We start from the raw sequence: 20,106 nt of genomic DNA, 5'->3' as shown, positions 1-20,106 counted from the left end.
AACATCTCTATTATTTCGCAACATCTCTATTATTTCACCATCATATACTCAATAATTATATTGGTATAAAACGTGATTATTATATTAGCATTATTAAATTGACTTTTGGTATTGGTCGGAAAAGGGCGCGAAACTGCGTAGTAAATTATGCAAACCAATTAGGAAAGATTCGTATTTGAAAACGAAATACTCTCAATAGAGGACACGAATATGCGCAATCATATTTTCATAGCATTTGCTCGTTTGGTAACCTAAGGAGTCGAAAAATTTGGCAAGCATGAAGAGGAGAAGCAAATCAGACGAACTGTCTCTTCTTTCTCCAGGTTGATATAAGGCAATGGCTATTCTTAGCATAAAACTTATAGAAATGCCCTGTTTGATCAGTGTTTGGTTGGTCACTTACATGAGAGTAAAACTTTGTTTATTCACTTTTGTATTTCTGCCAATTTATTGCAGTGTTCCAAACTTCTAGAGAATTATGAAACATTTTAACAGAAGAGGTATCTGAAGTTAGGGTCTGACGGCAGAATTCCGGGTTACCTTATCAATAATAGGATCATTCACATTAGAGAAGGATTACATCATCATCCTAAAGTATTTAGAGATCCTCTTTCTGGTTGTTGAATTGCACATAACGCAATGAACGCAACTTTATACTAATGAATAGGTAAGACGCTTACGTTCATTATTGCTGCAGTCATGCTCCATCTTTAAATGCTGCAATCTAGTTCTGGTATTGCATCAGTGACCTGGACTCACGCCATAAATAGTATATATTAAAGCTCGCGCAAGGAGGTCGTCAAGTAAAGTACATTGCTGCTAGAATTCTCGGCTGAGGTGGTTATAAGATATACGTAAGAATGTCTTAGTATTATTTTGTTCATCTAAACTCCCTTGTTTTGTGATTTCAGATCCTGATGTCTGGGCTGAGCTGAGAATAAAAAACACATCGTTACTAACTGGACCAGATCAGGAATGCCTACACCTTTTCGAAGACTTTTCTTTGAATCAAAGAGTTACGTATAATTACACACCTGAATGCCAGAGCATATTCCTTCGCCAAGCATTGTAAAAAGACAGAATAACATGAAAATATACTTCCAAAAAACATTCCACTTCGACTTACCGCGACACCTTAACGTTGGACAAACAACCAAGTGAAAGTGCGTTTCAGTCCCAAATCCGGGAACTACGTCGCGGAAACATCGACAACATAACATCTATTATTTAGGCAGCTCATAACACCAGCGTGCAGTCGTATAGTCCTCCTGATTTCTGTGCTTCTCGTCTTTGGCTGTGTAAGCTGTATTTTACTTTTAACGTCTATTTTATACTGCTGGTATGAGTGACCTCTTTTGCATTGCAAGTGTTTCAGTTTTTTACTGTATATATTTTTCATTTGCATATACTGCATGCCGTATTGAGACCCCTGTGGGAGTGGGTTATACTGTCAGCAGCTGAACAGTTTCACAAAATGAAATTTCAACACAATTCAAGACAAATTTGAACACAGAAGCAGAACGAACTACGCAAGATCAGGAATATTTCATATACTTTACACATTTAAAAGTGATCTCAGAGTGGGAAATTTTTTACAGGCGCATCAAATAGTTTGTCATTCCAGAAATTAGCCTGTGGAAACAAGAATTATTTATGGGCGTTTAAGTCACTAAATTTCTGGTGAATGGTGTAACTGCGGTTAGGCCTGTGGGTGTGCCGTGATATTGCCAGGAACAGTGGCGAAGACAAAGACACTATAGTGGGGATGTGTCAGAGCTTCCTGTCGGACTGAAAGACCTGCTTAAACGTGTGTCTTTACACAGTCCTGACTAGCCAAGTGCTAGCCGTTTACTGTTGGGTAAATACTCCCCGTAACATCTTCTTGGTGGAGGTTGCCGGCTATATTCCTCCCGACCCTGGATTTCCGAGTGGACTCAACGTTTATCCCGCCTCCATGGCCGTAGACGGTACGCCGTCATCGCAGACATCGTCCGCGACTCCGGCAACCATGATGCCTTCGCAACCCCTTGACCCCTGCACTTTTTGCGGTACGGACAACGATGACGTTGACGACTGGCTCCTATTATACTAGCGCGTGAGCAAGCACCACAGGTGCGATGAGGCGCTAATGCTCGCCAACATAATTTTCTACCTAACATCATACACCATCATACACACAAAGATGATAACTAGTGCATGATGTAAGTGACGCGCAGATAATAAATAGATGACCGTTTGAAATAAACGCCAGTTGGCAGTAGCGCCAGTCCTATAGTATGTGTTCCTTCTACTTCATCTTCTTATTTAGCACTTTTTTTAAGAAAAGCGTTATTGCAGTTCACTCCCATCCTAATGATGCTACCGAGACCTCAATTTCATGCCGCGACCTCCTTCTTAGCACCGTAAGGCTATTGCAGCTACGCCAGCGCTGCTGGTGACGACGGTGTCGACAATGGATGCACGGCAGCGGCCGTCTTACGGCAACGAAATGATGACTATAGTGTGACAACGGTGGCGCAACTGCAATTGAGCGGCAACAGAATGACTGCAATAAAATGATCAAGAACAAAAGACGTCGATAAAACGAGGAAAACGGTCTGATGACGATGACATGACGATAATTCAATGAGGATTCAAAAGTGATCACGGCAAGAAAGCAACTGGCTGACCATGACGATTAGACGACGACTGTGTGACGACATTGGCGTGACGACGAGGGCATGAGAATAGTCGGATTACGAAGTTTAAATGATGATTGAATCACCACGAAGCGTCGAGAAAAGGGTATGCGAACGAACGCATGATGACGACTATGTGACAACTGCCACGACTACGGCATGAGGAAAATAAGATTGCGTCGATGATGTGACGACGACACCTCATGAAGACTTCGTGACAACGATAGCGTGACAAATACGATATGACGAGAGTTGAATGACGAAGCTTGCGTAACGAAGATGGAATGAGAACGACGGTTTTGCGAGCAAGAGCGCACCGTTAGTAGCTAAGGTTTTGAACCAGGCCCGCTGGGTATTATCCCTGATGACGACGGCATCACATATATATAATGTCGGACGTAGATTAAACGAGACACGCCAGCGACAAAATGGTGGTGTGACTACGAATGAATAACGACTGTATGACGACAATGCAATCACGAAAACTGCAGGACGACGGCGGCATGACTTTGCTGAGATTACGTTGAGATTACGAAACTTTCATTTTGACAAGAGCATCCATCAATACCAACAGTTTATAGTCATGCGCTAATTTCTTAAAAACTTCACGCAATTTACTCACGTTTTCAATAAAGTAGGAGTTTACTGTTCTCAGATGTATAACACAATGCCTTAAAGCCAAGCGGTTTCTCCAGATGCTGTGAAGGCCGAAAAGAAAGAACATGTAATGAGGTAGACGTCTTGCCCTGTAGCTAAGTAACGAATTCGATGTGGCGTTAACGGTCATTGTTTTTATTAATTCACTGCAAACATCCCGTAAGACCGCACTCCAACAGTCTAGAAACAAATGTTCTATAGATTGTGGTTTCTTGCAAATTATACAGTTGCGCTTGGTAAATACTACCGTTTTTCTTCTAGGCACGTTTTCACAGGCAAGATATTAGTATGTATATTAAAAAAGAATGCTTTCCCTCCCCCTGGTACCATCATTCGTTTGACGCGTCTTAGCACATCGTTCCGCTCGCTTCGCGGTACACTAATCAATACAATGTTCCTGGGAACGTAATGTCTATTAAATACGAGCTTATCCGCTTGCGTATCACTAGACCAATATTCAGTGGAAAAGTAGTGGTTTAAAAATATAAATGCCACAACCACTTCACGTAGAAATTTACTCGTTGCATGATACCCATCCTTCCTCATCGAGACGACAAACTTAGGTAAGACATGCTCAACCGGACTAAAATAACTGTTCACAACAAAGAATTTGTCGTGTCCCGTAAGAACGAAATACCAAGAAGCAGTTGCTTTAAGTATAAATTCAGTAATGACAAGCCCCCCTGACCCAGCTTGCGAATCAAGTTGTTCCTGCTTGTTCTTTCATATTCTGACTGCCAGACAAACACAAGAAATGCTCTATGGAATTTTTTAAAATTGAATCGGGAACAGGTCAGGACTTGCATGAGATACCACAGCTTGCTCAACAAGAAGGTTCTGCAAATAGCCGCACATGCGAATATTGAGAGGTGACGCCCGGCCCACTTATCAGTTTGAGCTTTCAATTCCTGCACCTTTCGATTCCATAAATATATGGTGCCTCGATTTGTGTCTAACGATACGCCAAGTGTACACTGCATACTACCAAAAACACGCGACGTGTTTGCCACCGGCCATACCACAAACTGACACATTTCTTCGTGTTTATACTGTTGTGCTTCATGTCGCAAAACTCACGCCTAATTTTCATAGCGGTTTCAACATTCTCCTTATCAGCACAGAAAACAAAGACATCCTCAGTGTAAGCTAATAAATGCACTTCACACTCTTCTATGCTGAAATCACGCACATCAGGCCTGTCAATTATTTTTTAGACAGCCTCAAGATATATTGCGAAAGAAAAAGTTCCCAGAAGGCACGCCTGAGGAAGAAGGGAACGTAATTCAATCTTTCTGTTAGCTCGTGGTTGACAAAGATGTTAGTAGTTCACGTATTGTATGCCATTTTATCTCCCTCTTTTATCCTGGATCAAACTCCGACATTATCAAGAATTGAGAACAGGGAATTGTGACATGCTCTGTCCACTGCCTTTCCTAGAACGATTTGTGGCATCCCGATTTTCCTAATGTCTACATCACAAGCTTATGCGGTCCTACTAAAGCACCGATACTCCTTGTAGTCTCAACGAAAAAATGTAGTTTAAGCTTTAAATGCTTTGTAATCTACGTTTGTGAGCATGATTGGACTGTAGCCTGCGACTTTGGTAAGTTTATCCGTTTGATAGCTTTTCGGTATGACGACTATATTCACCCTTTTAAAAGGCGGTGGCACTCGACCTTATTGATTCGCCTCCTTAAAAACACGTTCTAATACGATGGCTATCTACGAGCAGAAACCTTTCAAAAAAGTTGCCTTTAAGTCGTCAGGTCCTGGCGATTTTTCTGGCTTGAGGTCATCAGTTGCAATTTCAATCTCGTTTGCTCCTATATGTACTGACAATCTTTCTGTTTCTTCAGCGTCCAATCTAGGTAAGTGGTTAGAAAATGGCTCTCACGCCCAGGCTTGCTCCATGCTCTACATTTGAGGAGCATGACACGATTCGCTTGAACACAAAGCACAGTCATATGCGGGCTGGTAGTCTTCAAGCTTTATGGAATTTTTAAAGATTGGCTGTTGCAGCTATCATAAGTCTAGATCAAGCTCGATTGTACAGAGTGCCTGACATTAGTTGCATGAGAAAAGACAACTGATATTCAGATAATTAAGAAAAATGATTTACCGATTGTAGTCGGTCATATTACAAGATTTATGCTCTTAGAATGGATTCCCAGATTGGCACCAGTGGCGAGATACATGCCAACAAACTTGCCGCAAAAGATAATGTTCCACTTTTTCAATAAAAAGCAATTTTATGCATTGAAGCAACAAAGTAACTAGAACGCCCATGTATTTTGTCCTGTAGTTTCGGAAAAACATCAAAATTGGTGTTATCCTGGAAATCAATTTCAAGTGAATACGTGTTTCAAACTCACTGCCTACAATGTGTAATTTGCAATATGGGCCCCTATGTAGTAAGTAAATTAGTAAACTTGTGAGAATGCGCTGAATATGTCTTTCATTTCTTATGCCAGTAGTGCCCACTTCTGCATAATCCAGCTCAAAAATAAGAGCTGGGTTATCTGCCAAAGCCTATATTAAAAAATTCTGTAATACTGAAAAATGATCGCTGCATAATCATCACTCATTGGTTGAATGGTGTATGCCAATTTCAGTAAACATTATCTACTTTTGAAACAACATGGCCATTGCAATAAGCGATGCCACGGGAGCAGTTTATTCTGCTCCATAGAAGGATAATCCAGGATTGGTTGGATGAACCAGTTGTCTTTTTTGTCATGATAAGATTCGTGAGCAGGTCCTTCCATATTAAGCATCTTATTCATTTTGACTGCTTCAGTTTGGTTTTGTGAAAAAACAACTATTACTGACCTGCTTGGAGACATTAAAAATGATTCTTGTGAGTTCCGTTTCAATTTTGTTCAGTGCCACAAAAAAATACCTGACAATGGCACTAGTGCACTTGCAGGTGGGTCTTCCCATACCAAATGACCAGCGTTTTTTGTACACCACAAATATAGCGTAAAAAATTTCCATATGTTTACTGCAGTTCAAAAATTTTTCCCAGCTTTATTTGTACCAGACATTGTATAGCATTTTAGCGACAATTTATTTTTCCTGCCCAGCTGAGCTAGACGATATCAATCAACGTTTTTTTCATAGGCCTTCAAATAGTGTGCGTGGAAAGACGGTGAAGTGATGTGACTGCCAAACTACCCAATTTACGAAATATTCAAATACTTCTAGTATGGTCTGCAGGATGTTAAAAAAATAATGTTAAGTGGGTTTCGATATACACTCACATGCCTCTCTACAGCAACACAATGATGCACATACGCCCTTACTCATGCAACTCTTCGATCAAACAGCGCGTTTTCTGGATTTAAACTGAGTTAACCTATAAATGGCAATTGGCACATTTCTAGTTGGAGGTATAACTCGCTTGTTTATATCACTTATGGCTAGAAACAAAAAATTGACATTGGTTACGTGCTCTTTTTAATGCAGTGAAAGGTAACTGATGTCCGAGTACGCATTCACAGGACATCTGTACATAAACGCCCTACTAAAACAATTCAATGCTTGACCAAGTAGACAAACTTGTAGTCCTTCTTTAATTTATTCGATTTGCAACTTTCATTTGTCATTTATTTGATTCAGCACTGGTCAAGCTTATGTAATGCAGACGACTAAGAAAACGCAGCTAGTGTTCGCGTACAGAGAAAAAGTTGTAAGCTGTAACTTCCGGAAACTAGCAAATAGTTACTTCAAAACACGTGGTTTCTAAGGCTCAACTTTCAGAATCCATAGACATTTCACTAAAGAAATTGCTGGTGCTGATTTCCCGATAAAAAATCACGCAATTTGAAGTTAATTTGCACATTAGGTCAAATGAAGAAAGTTGTGCACACAGACTGTGTGACCCCATTTAACATAGAAACAGGCTGTTTGCATTGTTGACGTTACATAAACGTAATCTGTCGCCTCAAAAATTATGTTGCTGTGATACAAATAATCCTGCGGGGCGTCCATTAGCCACACAGCATATGTATACACCTAGGGCGAAATGATATTAGGCATACTTGATGACAAAAATGCAACTCTTTTGCACCCGCCGTGGTTCCTAATGGCCTTGGCAATCTGCAACTAAACTAAGCACGCCATCGCGTGATCAAAAGCCAGCCGCGGTGGCCGCATTTCAATGGGGGCTAAACGAAAGAACACACGTCTGCCGTGCACCAGGTGCAGGTTAAAGGACCCTAGGTGGTCGACAATAAGTTGGAGTCCCCCAATACTCTTAATCGGATCGTTGTTCTGGCACGTAAAACAGCAGAAAACACACACACGCACTCGCACTTCAACAGCGAAGTTGTTTATGTGGACCCTGTGCCACCCTTGTGACACTTAGCTAAAATTACCATCACCAGCAATGGCTTCAGCGTCTTTGTATTCTTCCACAGCTGCCCCAGGAGCTACTACGCAAACGCGCTCGTGCCACTGCTCCCGCGCTCGTCGCCGTCGCCTTCTTTCAAGTCTGGCTCCATTGCCACTCAAGCCATTCAAGCACAGAATTTCACTACTGTCGTCGTAATAGCGAGGTCGCGTTTACGGGTGTATGAGCCATTGCTTAGAGGGCGATGAGCCATTCATATTATTGCGTGACCAACAGATTTCATTTGGAAGCAATTTAATTTTCAAGAATCGCAAGTGGCAATGCCGGGCGGATGCTGATAACTATACTCTAACAAAAGTTTGCACCCTTTGGAGTGTATCTCTGCCACACAACAATAATCGTCATCTGCCTCGATGCGTTTCCTTTCTTGAAAACGCCACGCCCGCTACCTTCCTGTCGGGAATGCTATGTCACGCTGATGACGCCCATGCCGTTCGTTACAGGAAAGTACCGGGTTCGCAGCATTAAAGAAAGGAAACGCATCAAGGCAGATGACGATTATTGTTCTGTGACAGATATACACTACAAAGGGTGCAAACTTTTTTTAGAGTGTATGCCACCGAGCGAACTCGAGATATCGAAAGCAAGCGCCAACGGTGGAGTGCGGGCATACCGTCACAGACATAGTTATGTACGTCGCAGCCGAACGTGTGTGTAACCTAATTAAAAAACACAAAGACGTGAATCGTCAAACCAATCTAACCCATCGTCAAAACGATTGCAACGCCCGCTTCTCCAGTGGTGGGCCTTGCGCATAATATACGAAGCTCTGGATTAGTGGTTATGGACATTCCATCCCAGCTCAAACAATGGGAAGGGCAGGAGAAGTGCGTACTCTTGAAGTAGAAGCTGCCTACCGCAAAATCGAAGATGAGTTGAAAGAATGGTGAAACAAAAATTAACAATATAGACTGCTTGTGAATTTTGACCTTCATCGTGTAACAGTCGGAGTTACTAAGGCAACTTCATGGTTCGACCATATCCACGTACTTTAAGGGGCGGTGATATTTAGAATAAAACGCTACGTGACAACAGCTCCACTTACGGCACTAGTTCATTTTCTGAAAACCTACCCGACAGCAACGGACCGATGGGCCTCAACATGCGACATAAAATGCTTGAGCATTACACGCATAGCAACGTTGGGTCCGCGCCGTACGCAAACACGCACCACTGGAGCTAAAAAAACGCATAAAACAAAAGTGGTAATCAGAACGGCCTGTTTCCGAAGCAGTCGACGCCGCACGCACTCCTACTTTGGCAAGACTGTGGGTTAGACTTCACTAGCCATTTTCATATTGTCGCGCAGTGGGGAACGCCCCGAGCACGGCCACACGGAGAATCGCAAAAGTTGAATAATGAAAAGACGAAGGCTCCGCGGTCACTGCCGTGCTGCGCACGGGCGTAGTAGGTAGTTCTTTTCTGAGATATAAAGGTACCACAGCACACACACCACTCTTCGATGGTTGCCCAAGTTCTCTCGCAAACACACATACAGACAGCCCGCTTAAAGAACTAGGGAGAGCAAAACGGGTACAGCCATCAGCGCCGATGACAGGGGCGCTTCATTCGCTTTGCATTCTGCTTTACTTTCAGTTGATGGGAAAATCAACAGAAGCCAACACTTTCTGCGGCCTAAGTCGTCCCAGTCCTGCATGAACCCGCTTCCAGAGCCAGATGTCGGGGGTATTTTTCCAGCGCGACAGGACATTATGAATGATGGAAAAATGCACAGAAGCCAATACAGTCGGCAGAAGTCGGCAATACAGGCGGCAGAAGTCGTCCAAGTACTGCAGGGTACCGCTTCCAGAGTCAGATGTCACGAGAATTCTTGCAGCCTGACAGGACTATATGGTTGATGGGAAAATAAATCAAAATCCAACACTTTCTGCAGCCGAAGTCGTCCAAGTACTGCATGGTCCCGCTTCCGGTGTCAGGGATCAGGGGCATTCTTGCAGCGTGACGGGACATTACGGTTCATAGGAAAATCAACAGCAGCCAACACTTACTACGGCCGAAGTCATCCAAATCCTGCATGGTCTCCCTTCCAGAGTCAGATGTCGGGGGTATTCTTGCAGCGCGACAAGATATTATGGTTGTTGGGAAAGTGAACAGAAGCCGACACATTCTGCGACCAATGTCGTCTAAGTACCGCATGGTACCGCTTCCAGAGTGAGATGTCGGGGGTATTCTCGCAGCGCGACAGCACATTATGGTCGACGGGAAGAACAAATCGTCTAATATACTGCGCTAAAAAAGTTTAGTAGCACTCTGCAGGTCTCTGATTTTCCAGAAAAGCAAAAACCAATTGGACTACAAATCTCGCATTGCGCTCTTACTTCTCACGCATGTGTAAAGTAAAATAAAGACAAAGAACAAGAAATAAAACACCGTTTACGCTAAAAGGAGCCTTCTCTCTTTTGAACGCCCTCTTCGAAATTGTGTTAAATATTGGCTCTCCCTCCTTCCTTCGTCCTCATTTCGCGAGAGAGCAAAACGGAAAAAGCTGAACATTTCTACGCCACTGTTTGGGAGTCTCAATTAATGGAGGTCGCTGCATTTATTATAACATTTAACCTTATTTGCGTTTACAATGTAGGTTCAAAAGCCTAATGAGGCAATATTTCATCGCACCGGAACGCGCGTGGAGCGTATGTTCAATGCAATCGTTCAACCCCTTTCGTTTACTATGGTTCCTTATTCCGCCACCTGAGTTGTGTGGATCAGGCCACATATGTATTTCAAGAACTTCTGCCCCTTTTTGTGTGCAGAAAGTAGAAGGAGCGTGCAGCCTTAGCTCGCAGCTTCTTGCATTTTCTTGTTCCCCCGCTAAATTTTCTTTAAACGACTAAGGGCGCTATAACGTAAAACTATTGCAAACTTTTCTAGTCCGATTCGGCAATCAGCCCTGCGCGATTGGTCAAAATCTTTTTGAACCACCTCCACTTCACCTGTCTGTCTCGCGACGTCAGCTCCCCATCTGATAGCTGGGGAACCTTCATGCATAATCAGTGCGTATACACAATGATCATGCTTAAAAAACCGCAACATCTCACAGCGTCAAAGTGACGTGCCGCGTTAAAGATAGATAATTATGCCGAACAAAACTGAATTTTCTTCCGAATAGCCAAAGGTTGCCCCGCTCTGAAAACAATAAAAGATGGCTGCCACCGATTGCTGAGGCACTGGCTAATCGGACCTGCCGCAGAGCATAGGTTTATTTGCATATAGTAAATGTTTTTGCGTAACCGTGTAACGTTTTATAGTACTTTCGGCACGTTTACGACCTCGTTCTACCAACTCTTCTTTGCTAAGGATCCTTTATAGCGTCATTCTGAAGCTTCCGTTGCATGCCGCCGCTATTTTTGGCCAGCCACCGCAAGCTTATTAAGGGAAAGCGGACCAATTGCAGACGCCGGCTGCACCCTCTTCGTCCGGTTATCAATTGTCAGTGCAGTGGCTCGGCCCCATCGAATCCCTCTCCACTTGAGCGTGCTCCTCGCGTGTTGTGAGCCAATTAGATAAATGAAGCCGCTCAGTGTAGGCAATACTATTCGTTTTTGAAGCAAACAAGAATGATATCCTACGAACGAGGGGAGCGTTTTCTTGATCTCTTTACAGAACCCTGCAGGTGACCTCCCGATGCTTGCAGCGGCGGTTGCGCAATTTGACGTCAGGAGATTTTAATAAACGCATATTGGAATAGTTTTACGTTGTAGAGCCATAAGTTATACCATGCAATGTGCGCATCAATTAAAAGTGCGACATTCTCAGATACACATGTGTGTGCGAACCTGATAATTGATAAAGCAAGGCATAGAATCTGTATGAAACATGTTGCCACACCCTTTGGAAGTATTGGGCGTCCGTTCTATATCGAATGGCCCCAGTCGAACGCAGAAGAGCGCTCCACGTTGGTGTTCAGGTTTCTGTGGCTGCGGCGGGGACTGCTGACGCCGAGGTGCTGAAACGGAGTCAGCGTGGGAGCAGTCAGATGAGCCAGCCACGACCCCGCTCGAACGCAATAGCAGCCTGCATGGGAACACCTTGGCACCCCGTTTCACCATCGCAACCGCAGAGACAACTAGCTGACTTCAGATATGTTCTAGTTGGTTTCCCTGTACATCAGGAAATATTGATTTTATAGTTAGGAGTCATTACGTTTGAGGAAAAATTGAGGGGTGCGTCAAACCTCGCGCTGCATTTAGGTTTTGCATTTAAAATTTGCGTGGACATATATATTTCACAGCAACTATGCCAGCCATCCACGTGCGAGAGCTGTTGCCGAACTCACTTTACCAGCTTAATTTTAAAGTTAGAGCTTGGACTCATAAGGCCATTTCCGTAGCTCATAACTGCTGTGCTAAGCATAATTCTGATACCTATGAAAAACTCAGCTGTTATAAACGACCTTTTATTCCCCTGCGCGCACCCGTTCTGCGGCCCTCGATTGAGACGATTGGTTTACGCCAGACTGATAGGTCAGTCAGGCAGTTAGCTTAGCAATATCATATAAACATGATAGTGAAAATACGCGCGAAGAAAACGCAACCTCCTACGCTGTTCAGCAGTCCGTGGAAAAACAAACACTTTTCGCAAGCTGTTGACGCAGATAACGGCAAGCCATTCATTTCGATTGGTGGGGTCGGCGTGTTGATCCATCAGATTATGCACAGCATGTAATTTTCTCCCATTACTCATTTTTAAGAGCGGTTTCCCGCTGCTGTGAATGGTAACGCCATGTGACTTCGAAGGAGACACCTTGAAGAAGTGGCTTCCCGACAAAAGTGACACAAAGAACAATACTCCGTGTCCTCTTGTCCTTGCAACCTGTCGCAAGAGAGCCTGTGTTTCATATAGATTCACATGTTCGAGTAAGATAATTCATAGTGTCGAGCGAACCACAATTCAATTTTATTAATAAATAGGAAAACAAGAAAAAGGCGTTTATAAACCTTCCTGAAAGCGACAAAGAACGAGATTCAAAAGCTCACGGCTATCCGGTTTCATGCCGCAAACTAGTATTCCCAGAACGGCATATGACCGTATATTTGAAGCTCCTATAGTCATATGTTTAACCTGTAGAAATGTCGCACTCCAAAAAGGCATTAGTATTTTAACGCACCGAAATGTTTTCACTAAGGCAGACTGCTGACAACACGAGCTTCCCAAAGGTCCTCAACCTTCTTTGGTATTCTCCGACGTTTAACGAGAGTTCATCGCAATGTGAAAATTTAGGTACATTGAAAATAAGGCCCTTCTTGAAGATTTGAAATGAAAACTGCAATTATCGCCTCTCGGTTCAGTGAATAAACGCAATTTCACCAGTAATGTTAGGAGCGTCTGTTCGCTAAAGACCGCCCATGCACACTGTAGCTGTTATCAATAGATGTATTAGTGCTGCTAGTTGCTGCAAGAAGTTAACGTCAGTAGCCCTTTCTTTGAGCATTGAGCTTACCGGCAGTTTCAGTTATAGATGCATTAAAATATCTACTAAAACGCAAACTACGATTACTGGAATGCAAGAATGCTACAAGTGCAGTTCACGTCTCTCTACATAATGAACGAATAATTATGTGTGACGTCTGACCTAGCAGTTAAGACCGACATTTGAAGGAGCCCTAGCCTAAGAAACATAGTAAAGGAACCCAGGGGTAGTAACCGTTGAGAGTGCGTACACACCGGCGCTAAGGAAGAAGGGCACACGTATATTTATGATAATATGCAGGTATGGAAGAAGTGCATAATGAATGGCCCCAATAATTTCGCGCGCGTGAGAGCAGTCATTCTGGCCGCAGCCACAGTGGCCGACCGGGGTACGCCACTGGAACGACAATGCTTCATGCGAACAACGTCGATAACTTCGGTAAGACAGGAGCGATGGTCAGTAGGGCCAATAACAGCATTCGCACAATAATTGACGGGATATGTGTTCTCATAGCGTGTGTTCGGGCCGATGAACCTGAACCAAAATTTTCACTCGAGCCAAGAGTGTTACTCAGTAAAATTTCATCACCAGGCCGAAAAAAAACGACGCAATCAGAAACACCCTAATGATTCTTGCGGTCGTGTCAAGTTGCTTCGGTGTTGAAAAGGGCCCGCTAGCGAGAATTGCCGATGCGAGAAACATATTCATCGCAGGAGGCTAAAGATGAATTCACCGATGCAGAGACGGAAAAGAGCATCGACAAAAGATAAAGCCAACGGCCCCAAACAAGGTAGAATGGCGAGTAACCGGTCATGCGTTGAATGGCTGAGTTATACGCGAAAGTGTCGAATGGAAAAACGGGGCATACTAGATTGCCATGGCGCACTTTTGCTGTGCCGTTTCAAGTTGACCGGCTAGAGCGAAGGCAAGGTTAACGCCTCTCTCCACACCGTGTGGCTCCAAGCCAAAAGTCATCGCACTGTCGCCGGGGGCTCGGAGGGGATGAGGAAAGCTGCGTGCGCTCTGAAAATGTCTCGCATAAGTCGTATGAGGCTGCAACATAATCATGCTGTCACGTTGATCAATACTGACAGTTTGGGCTGAGGATTGTTAGTTGTCATGAATTACCTTGCTGGCGCCCTGCATCAATTATTTTGTTTTTTGCTTAGCCGAGCCAACACGTAATATTTTTAAGCTGTAAAGAGCCGGGATAACTAATGAGCCCAGTATCAGAAGGCTGGTCCAAATGTACGCCATTCAATCAGAGGCCACGCTCAAAGTTTTGTCCCACTCTATGTGATATACCTGAATATCCATGGTTGTCATTGTTAGGGAACGTGCTAAGATGATCAGGGAACTGTAACAATAAGTTGTTTCATGGGTGGTGGCGGAGGTGCGAAGCGTTTCGTCCACCATCGGAGCGCTTCATCTACATTCCTCTGCATGAATTTCATCTATAAGGATATGCCATTTCATGGTGCCAAATCAGCACCCGAGTGGCAATGTTACAAGATTATCGTTTCAAGGAGGAAGACAACTTCCAAAGCACAGTCACAACAATCAGATACTGGTTCCGTGTAGCGCACTATGTGGTTGACGGCTTTCACTTTCTACCCTTCACTAAGGAGAGCCATGGGACCCGGCTCATACGGATCCATGTTACCGTCCCCAACAGTTACGTGAGACTCTGGAGTGCCTGCAGCTGTCCTGCCAGAGCTGATGTTTGCCGCCTGAGACGGGGACAAAATGCGCAGGAAGTGTCGTAACACGTGGCGCTGGTAGACACGGCCGGACAGTAAAGCAACTTCTGGTGCGATAGCACGTAATCTAGAAACCAACGTAGTCGACAGGCAAATTGTCATGAAAGGCCTGAAGGACACGATCGCGAAGGCGCCTAGGTACCACATGGATACAACGGTGCGTTTGAGTGCGGGCCGCAGAAAGAATGCACATTTGATCGGCCTCTGTGTATTGTGTGTCCCGCCCTGAAAGACGCCGTTATAACCAACTTTAATCAAGCCAGCAGCCAACTAGCACATTTAAGCTGCCTAAGAGCTAGATGGAACGCCCACCCAGCGTTGATCTTCAGGACGCCAGATATGTTCGTGCATCACCAAATATTCCACCTTGAATTGCTTAAGCTGTTGAGAAGCTGGGAATTAGGTGGCCTCAAAAGCGGATTACATTACCCCTACAGTAGGAACAAGTCACTTCCTAGGAAAAGATAGATTCACGATTCTCTGAAGGGAGCTGGTCAAGAGCGGTGACTACAAAAGCAATGTAGAAGAGACGTCGGCAATGGTTGCGAAACGGTTGAGAGGGCATATAGAAGTTGGCAACTCAGAAAGAGCAGCTACGACTTGGTGATTTTACCAGATCTGTAGAAGGTCTCAGAGTTACAAGATGTAAGATAATGAATCGAGCAATCAATACTTCTTGGTAATTTCTTGCCAGGAAGCCAGCATTAAGTGTGATAGAGCGTAATCGTGCAAAAGTGGTAGCAGCGATGATAAGGAAGAAACTTCCGTGCGACTCAAATGTAAACTAGAAACATCTTTCTGGGGATATAGTTCTGGGGGCCCGAGCGATGTGAGTAACACGGCTGATATGTGCAACGACTTTTTCACGTGCCTCGCTGCAAGAGTAGAACAATGCCATGGCCACTCGTGTCTGTGTACGACGGCCAAGCTGCACGCTCGTCAAAACGACGAAACGCTGGTCCAGAAGTGAATGTGCTCTTCAATTGGTCCAGTGCAGTCCATCATTCTGGAGACCACACAGAGCGAGCATGACAATCAAGTAACTAGTTCAAAGGAACAGCTACGGAGGTAAAGTCCCGTTTAAATTTGCGAAAGTACGAAGTGAGGCTTCGTATTAGGTTGTGCAAAAACTTGCATGAGGAAGTGCTAAAACGAGGTTGTGCAACAACTTGCACAACACTTGGGACGTTTTAGTACGAGGAAAGCGAAGTGCCCCATGAATCTTGTCGAGATCAAGAGGAATTCTATCTTTGCTCACATTATGACCGAATCCCTGCATTGTCGTGCTTGCGAATTGCGACGTCTCCGTGTTAAATTGAAGAGCAGCGTTTAAGATGCACGTGAGTGCTTTCTGCAGGCGTGGCAGTTGCTGCGCAAACGTCAATGAGAAAAGCCCTGTATTGTGGAGGTAGCACAAAATAGCCTTCCCCTTCTGGCCGAAATGACTGGTGTCAATCATGCGCTCAAACGTTATGGCACGAGTGCCGAGCCCAAAGGCACGGCATAAACACATGAAGGAAATCTTGGGTTTCAAACATTTTTTTCTTTCTCGTATTCTTCCACATGTGATGAAGAAGGGCACAGCTATGGTAACTAAACATATAGTTTGCGCAAGAATAGCATTGTACATGTACACGAATGTTCTGAACTGTATGGAGGCATTAAAAGGCACTTTCCTGCAGAACTTTGCAGAACTTCTCACAGGACAACCCTGCAGTAGAGGGGCACTCTTTCGCAAAGAAGGAATTTTGCTTTGCGAGTTCAAAACGTGAGAATGTTGTTAAGGGAAGTCTACCACATTGAATGCGCAGGTGTGAAAAAAGATATTTTGCCTAAAGCTACACTCCCTCAACAAGTTATTCCCAGGTCCCATGAAGACACTTCTGTAGCTAAACAGAGCCGATGACGTGTAATCAGAAAGAGAAGTTCTACAATTTATGTGTGCCTATCTAGGGCCCAAAGTAATATAATCGACGAATAAATTTTTCTGCCTGCCCGATGGTCTTGCCTGACATCTTCTTGAAACTTGTCATCCAATAGTAGTTAATAAAGATTCTCTTATTATGCTTCCTCATCTTCCGGATAGTGAAAGATTAATTGAAATAGATACATTGTGCACTGATATTATGGTGATCTTCAAAAGGCATTCATGGAGGCATAGTATCACATTTATCATGGAAATTGGGGAGAAGACGTCTTACCCCCGAATGTTAGACCGAGAGAAAGAGTCTTCTGTATTAAAGTGCAAATTGTTTACACCTCAAGGCTAGCTGCGGTATTTGAGTTGCCATTCACCTAAACTATCTGTCCGAAAGTACCTCTCACCTTTCGTGAGAATGTTATGAAGATTCAGACCAAGTAGCCAGCTATTTTATGCCGAACACCGCACCACTTAAATATTGTCATACGAATTCTAGCACTCCTCGTCATAACTGTCTTAAGTAAAGTGACCATCATAAGTTGGAATGGAGAGGGGTTTTGAAACCCCAACCACTAATAGAAGGCAGCAGACTTTATTCAACGGAGTGTCACTCTAATGAATATGTGCGCGTGGATTACGTTAAGCTTCATTGCATATTTTATAGGTAATAGAGTTCAAATTACAATTACTTTTTATTGCAAAATACATCGGACTAGAAGAGCAATTTATGAACAAATCGGCAACATTGCGGTAATATGCCCGATGCACACGTTCCTGGAGGCTGGGCAAACGAACAAAATTGAAGCTGACTTGGAACAAAAGTACTTATTCGCAAAAGAAGTACTACAGTGCCACGTTTAAACTAGTGACACCTAGAGGCGCTAAACTGCCATCAATGAGAACTACGAAATATTGGCAAAAAATTATCAACGAAAAGCACTGAACAGAAGGAAAAACATCGAATCGCTGAAAAACCAAGCAACGGTAGGCACAGAACATGGAACCTTAGCCAGGATGATGTAATGATGGTATATTACGGCGTGTTACCCGCTAAAATGCACGGTGCGATTAGAACCCTGACTATAGGGCGGGACGCTTCATACATTTTGAAAGATAGTTTGTTTAGGTTCACCTTAGAACATGATCGTTTCTGCAGTTGGCCTCCGGTTAAAATGCAGCTGCTCTAAGCAGCTGCTCTAAGCTCTAAGCTGCTCGAAGCACGGAGACCCCGAAATTATGCTTATAGATGTAGCAATAAGGCATTAAGCTACCATTGCGGCTATGTTAAAGTTTATACTGCAATTATTTTCCTTTCGGGGCGTCATCAGAGGCGTGAGCGGTACTTCACCATAAACAAATGAAATGGGCCAAAAGGGACTAGTATGCCACACTCTCTCAAAACAAATTTGGCATAGACATCACAAGAAAACATAAAATGCCGATTTTTTTCATAAACGTCCTATCCTAGTTCTACTCTTGTCTACGTTCCTGGATCTCAGGATTAGCTTGTAAATTTCCAAACTATAGTGATGGGGAACAAACGCAGCAGCAAAACTGGCAACAGGTTAAGTAACTTTTCATAGCGCGAACCTGTGCCCACAAAAGCAAGTTACACTCAAACCACAACGATAGCGGCGAACACAGTCGGCAAGCGGGATATATCTGATGTGCTTACCAAGTGCGTCAGTTTTACAGCGAAGGTTTTTATGCGATACCTATGCCGTCGTTGTCGAACTTCGCTAAATAGGACCTACGTGTCCTAGCGGGAGAGGAAAAGAAGAGCTGAGCAGGGAGAAATGGGTTGTAGTGACCCATTTCCCTCGCTGAGACTGCTATCTTATACACAAATCTTGTACGGTAGTCACAAGGTGCATTTTCGGCGATTGAGCGAGGTCAGCATCGAAATTATCGACCATTGGTTCCACCCTGCCGCGAAAGAAACAAATGTTATGCTGCGGGTTTGCCGCCAACGAACAGTGCCCAGCGATTGAAACACGATACTAGGAGTGCGTGGCTGCCGGTACTTTTTGCGCCAGCAAGAAGTGCCGGTAGCCACGTGAGTTGCAATACTAATGCAACCAATCGTCAAAATAATTGCAGCGTCCGCATCTCCAATGGTGGGCCTTGCAACCAATATACGAGCTTTGGATAAGTGGCTCCGGACATTACATCGCAGCTACCACTATCAAGAAGCACGTCAAGGCGGGTGGTTCTTTGGCTTGCGTTGCATTTAGGACTTGGCGTCGGATCAAAGCTGCGTGGTGTTGACCTGCGGCTGGAAGATCGCGTGACTAACTTTTTTTTTGTGGGTTTATTCTTTGCTTCTATGGTTCGTCTGGATGGCGACGTTTCATTAAAATGTCGTCGAGGTAGTCTGGTCGGCGTCTTCGTCAGCAGTGGAGAATCTTCATCAGGTTAACGAACAACTGCACCTCCATCGGTTGCAGCTTTTAGTTTTGCTGATATGGTCTCTGAGATGATCGCCGGGTTGGCCAGTGTATGGTCGGCATTGCGGAGAGAAGAAGTGACCTGGGGACGGTGAACGGGACAGTCGTCGAGAGCTCCGCTGAGTGGCGGCGAGCTAGTCGGCGATGTCACGAGCTCGTTCCCCAAGCTGTGAACGCGGCACATTGACGGCGAACCCTCCTAGGCCCATCTCACGGTATGGGAATCGGCAGCAGGCGTAGCCCGCTTCTCCGCCGTGATATCATTGCGGTGGTGGTCGGGGGCACGCAGAACATCAGTATTCCTTGGCACGCTGCGCGAAGGTACGGGCTGACTTGCTGGGGGCGGCCGCAGTGGACGACGCAAGTGCGGCGTTACCGGGCCCTGGCGCGGGCGTGGAGGGGCAACGGAACGGTGGGCGACAGCAGCGTAGGTTGTCGCTTCAGGCTGAGGCTTTGGCGAGTCCTGCTCTACTGCGGGAACTCTCAGTGAATGCTGGATTTCATCTTCAACTATGTCAGCAATCGAATTAACTTGGGACGGTAACATCATAAACCGTACCTCCGCTGTCACCTACGCTGTAGAACCTGTGACACCATCACCCGACCATAGGCATCGCGGGCGTGACACGGTTCATGTAAACCGACTTAAGCCGTACTATGACCCCCTCGTCCTACCTACGCCATAAGTCGCCAGGAATGGCTCCTCTTCTCTCCCGGAGGCCATTGTAGTGAAGAGGAGGACGAAAAAGGCGGCTCTCGTATCGACTGTGCGCGCGATCAGCGTTCGCTTACTGCCGGTGCAAC

Source organism: Dermacentor andersoni, chromosome 7 (genome assembly GCF_023375885.2).
Source record: "Dermacentor andersoni chromosome 7, qqDerAnde1_hic_scaffold, whole genome shotgun sequence".
Lineage (NCBI taxonomy): Eukaryota > Metazoa > Arthropoda > Arachnida > Ixodida > Ixodidae > Dermacentor > Dermacentor andersoni.
This window is presented reverse-complemented; position numbering follows the sequence as displayed.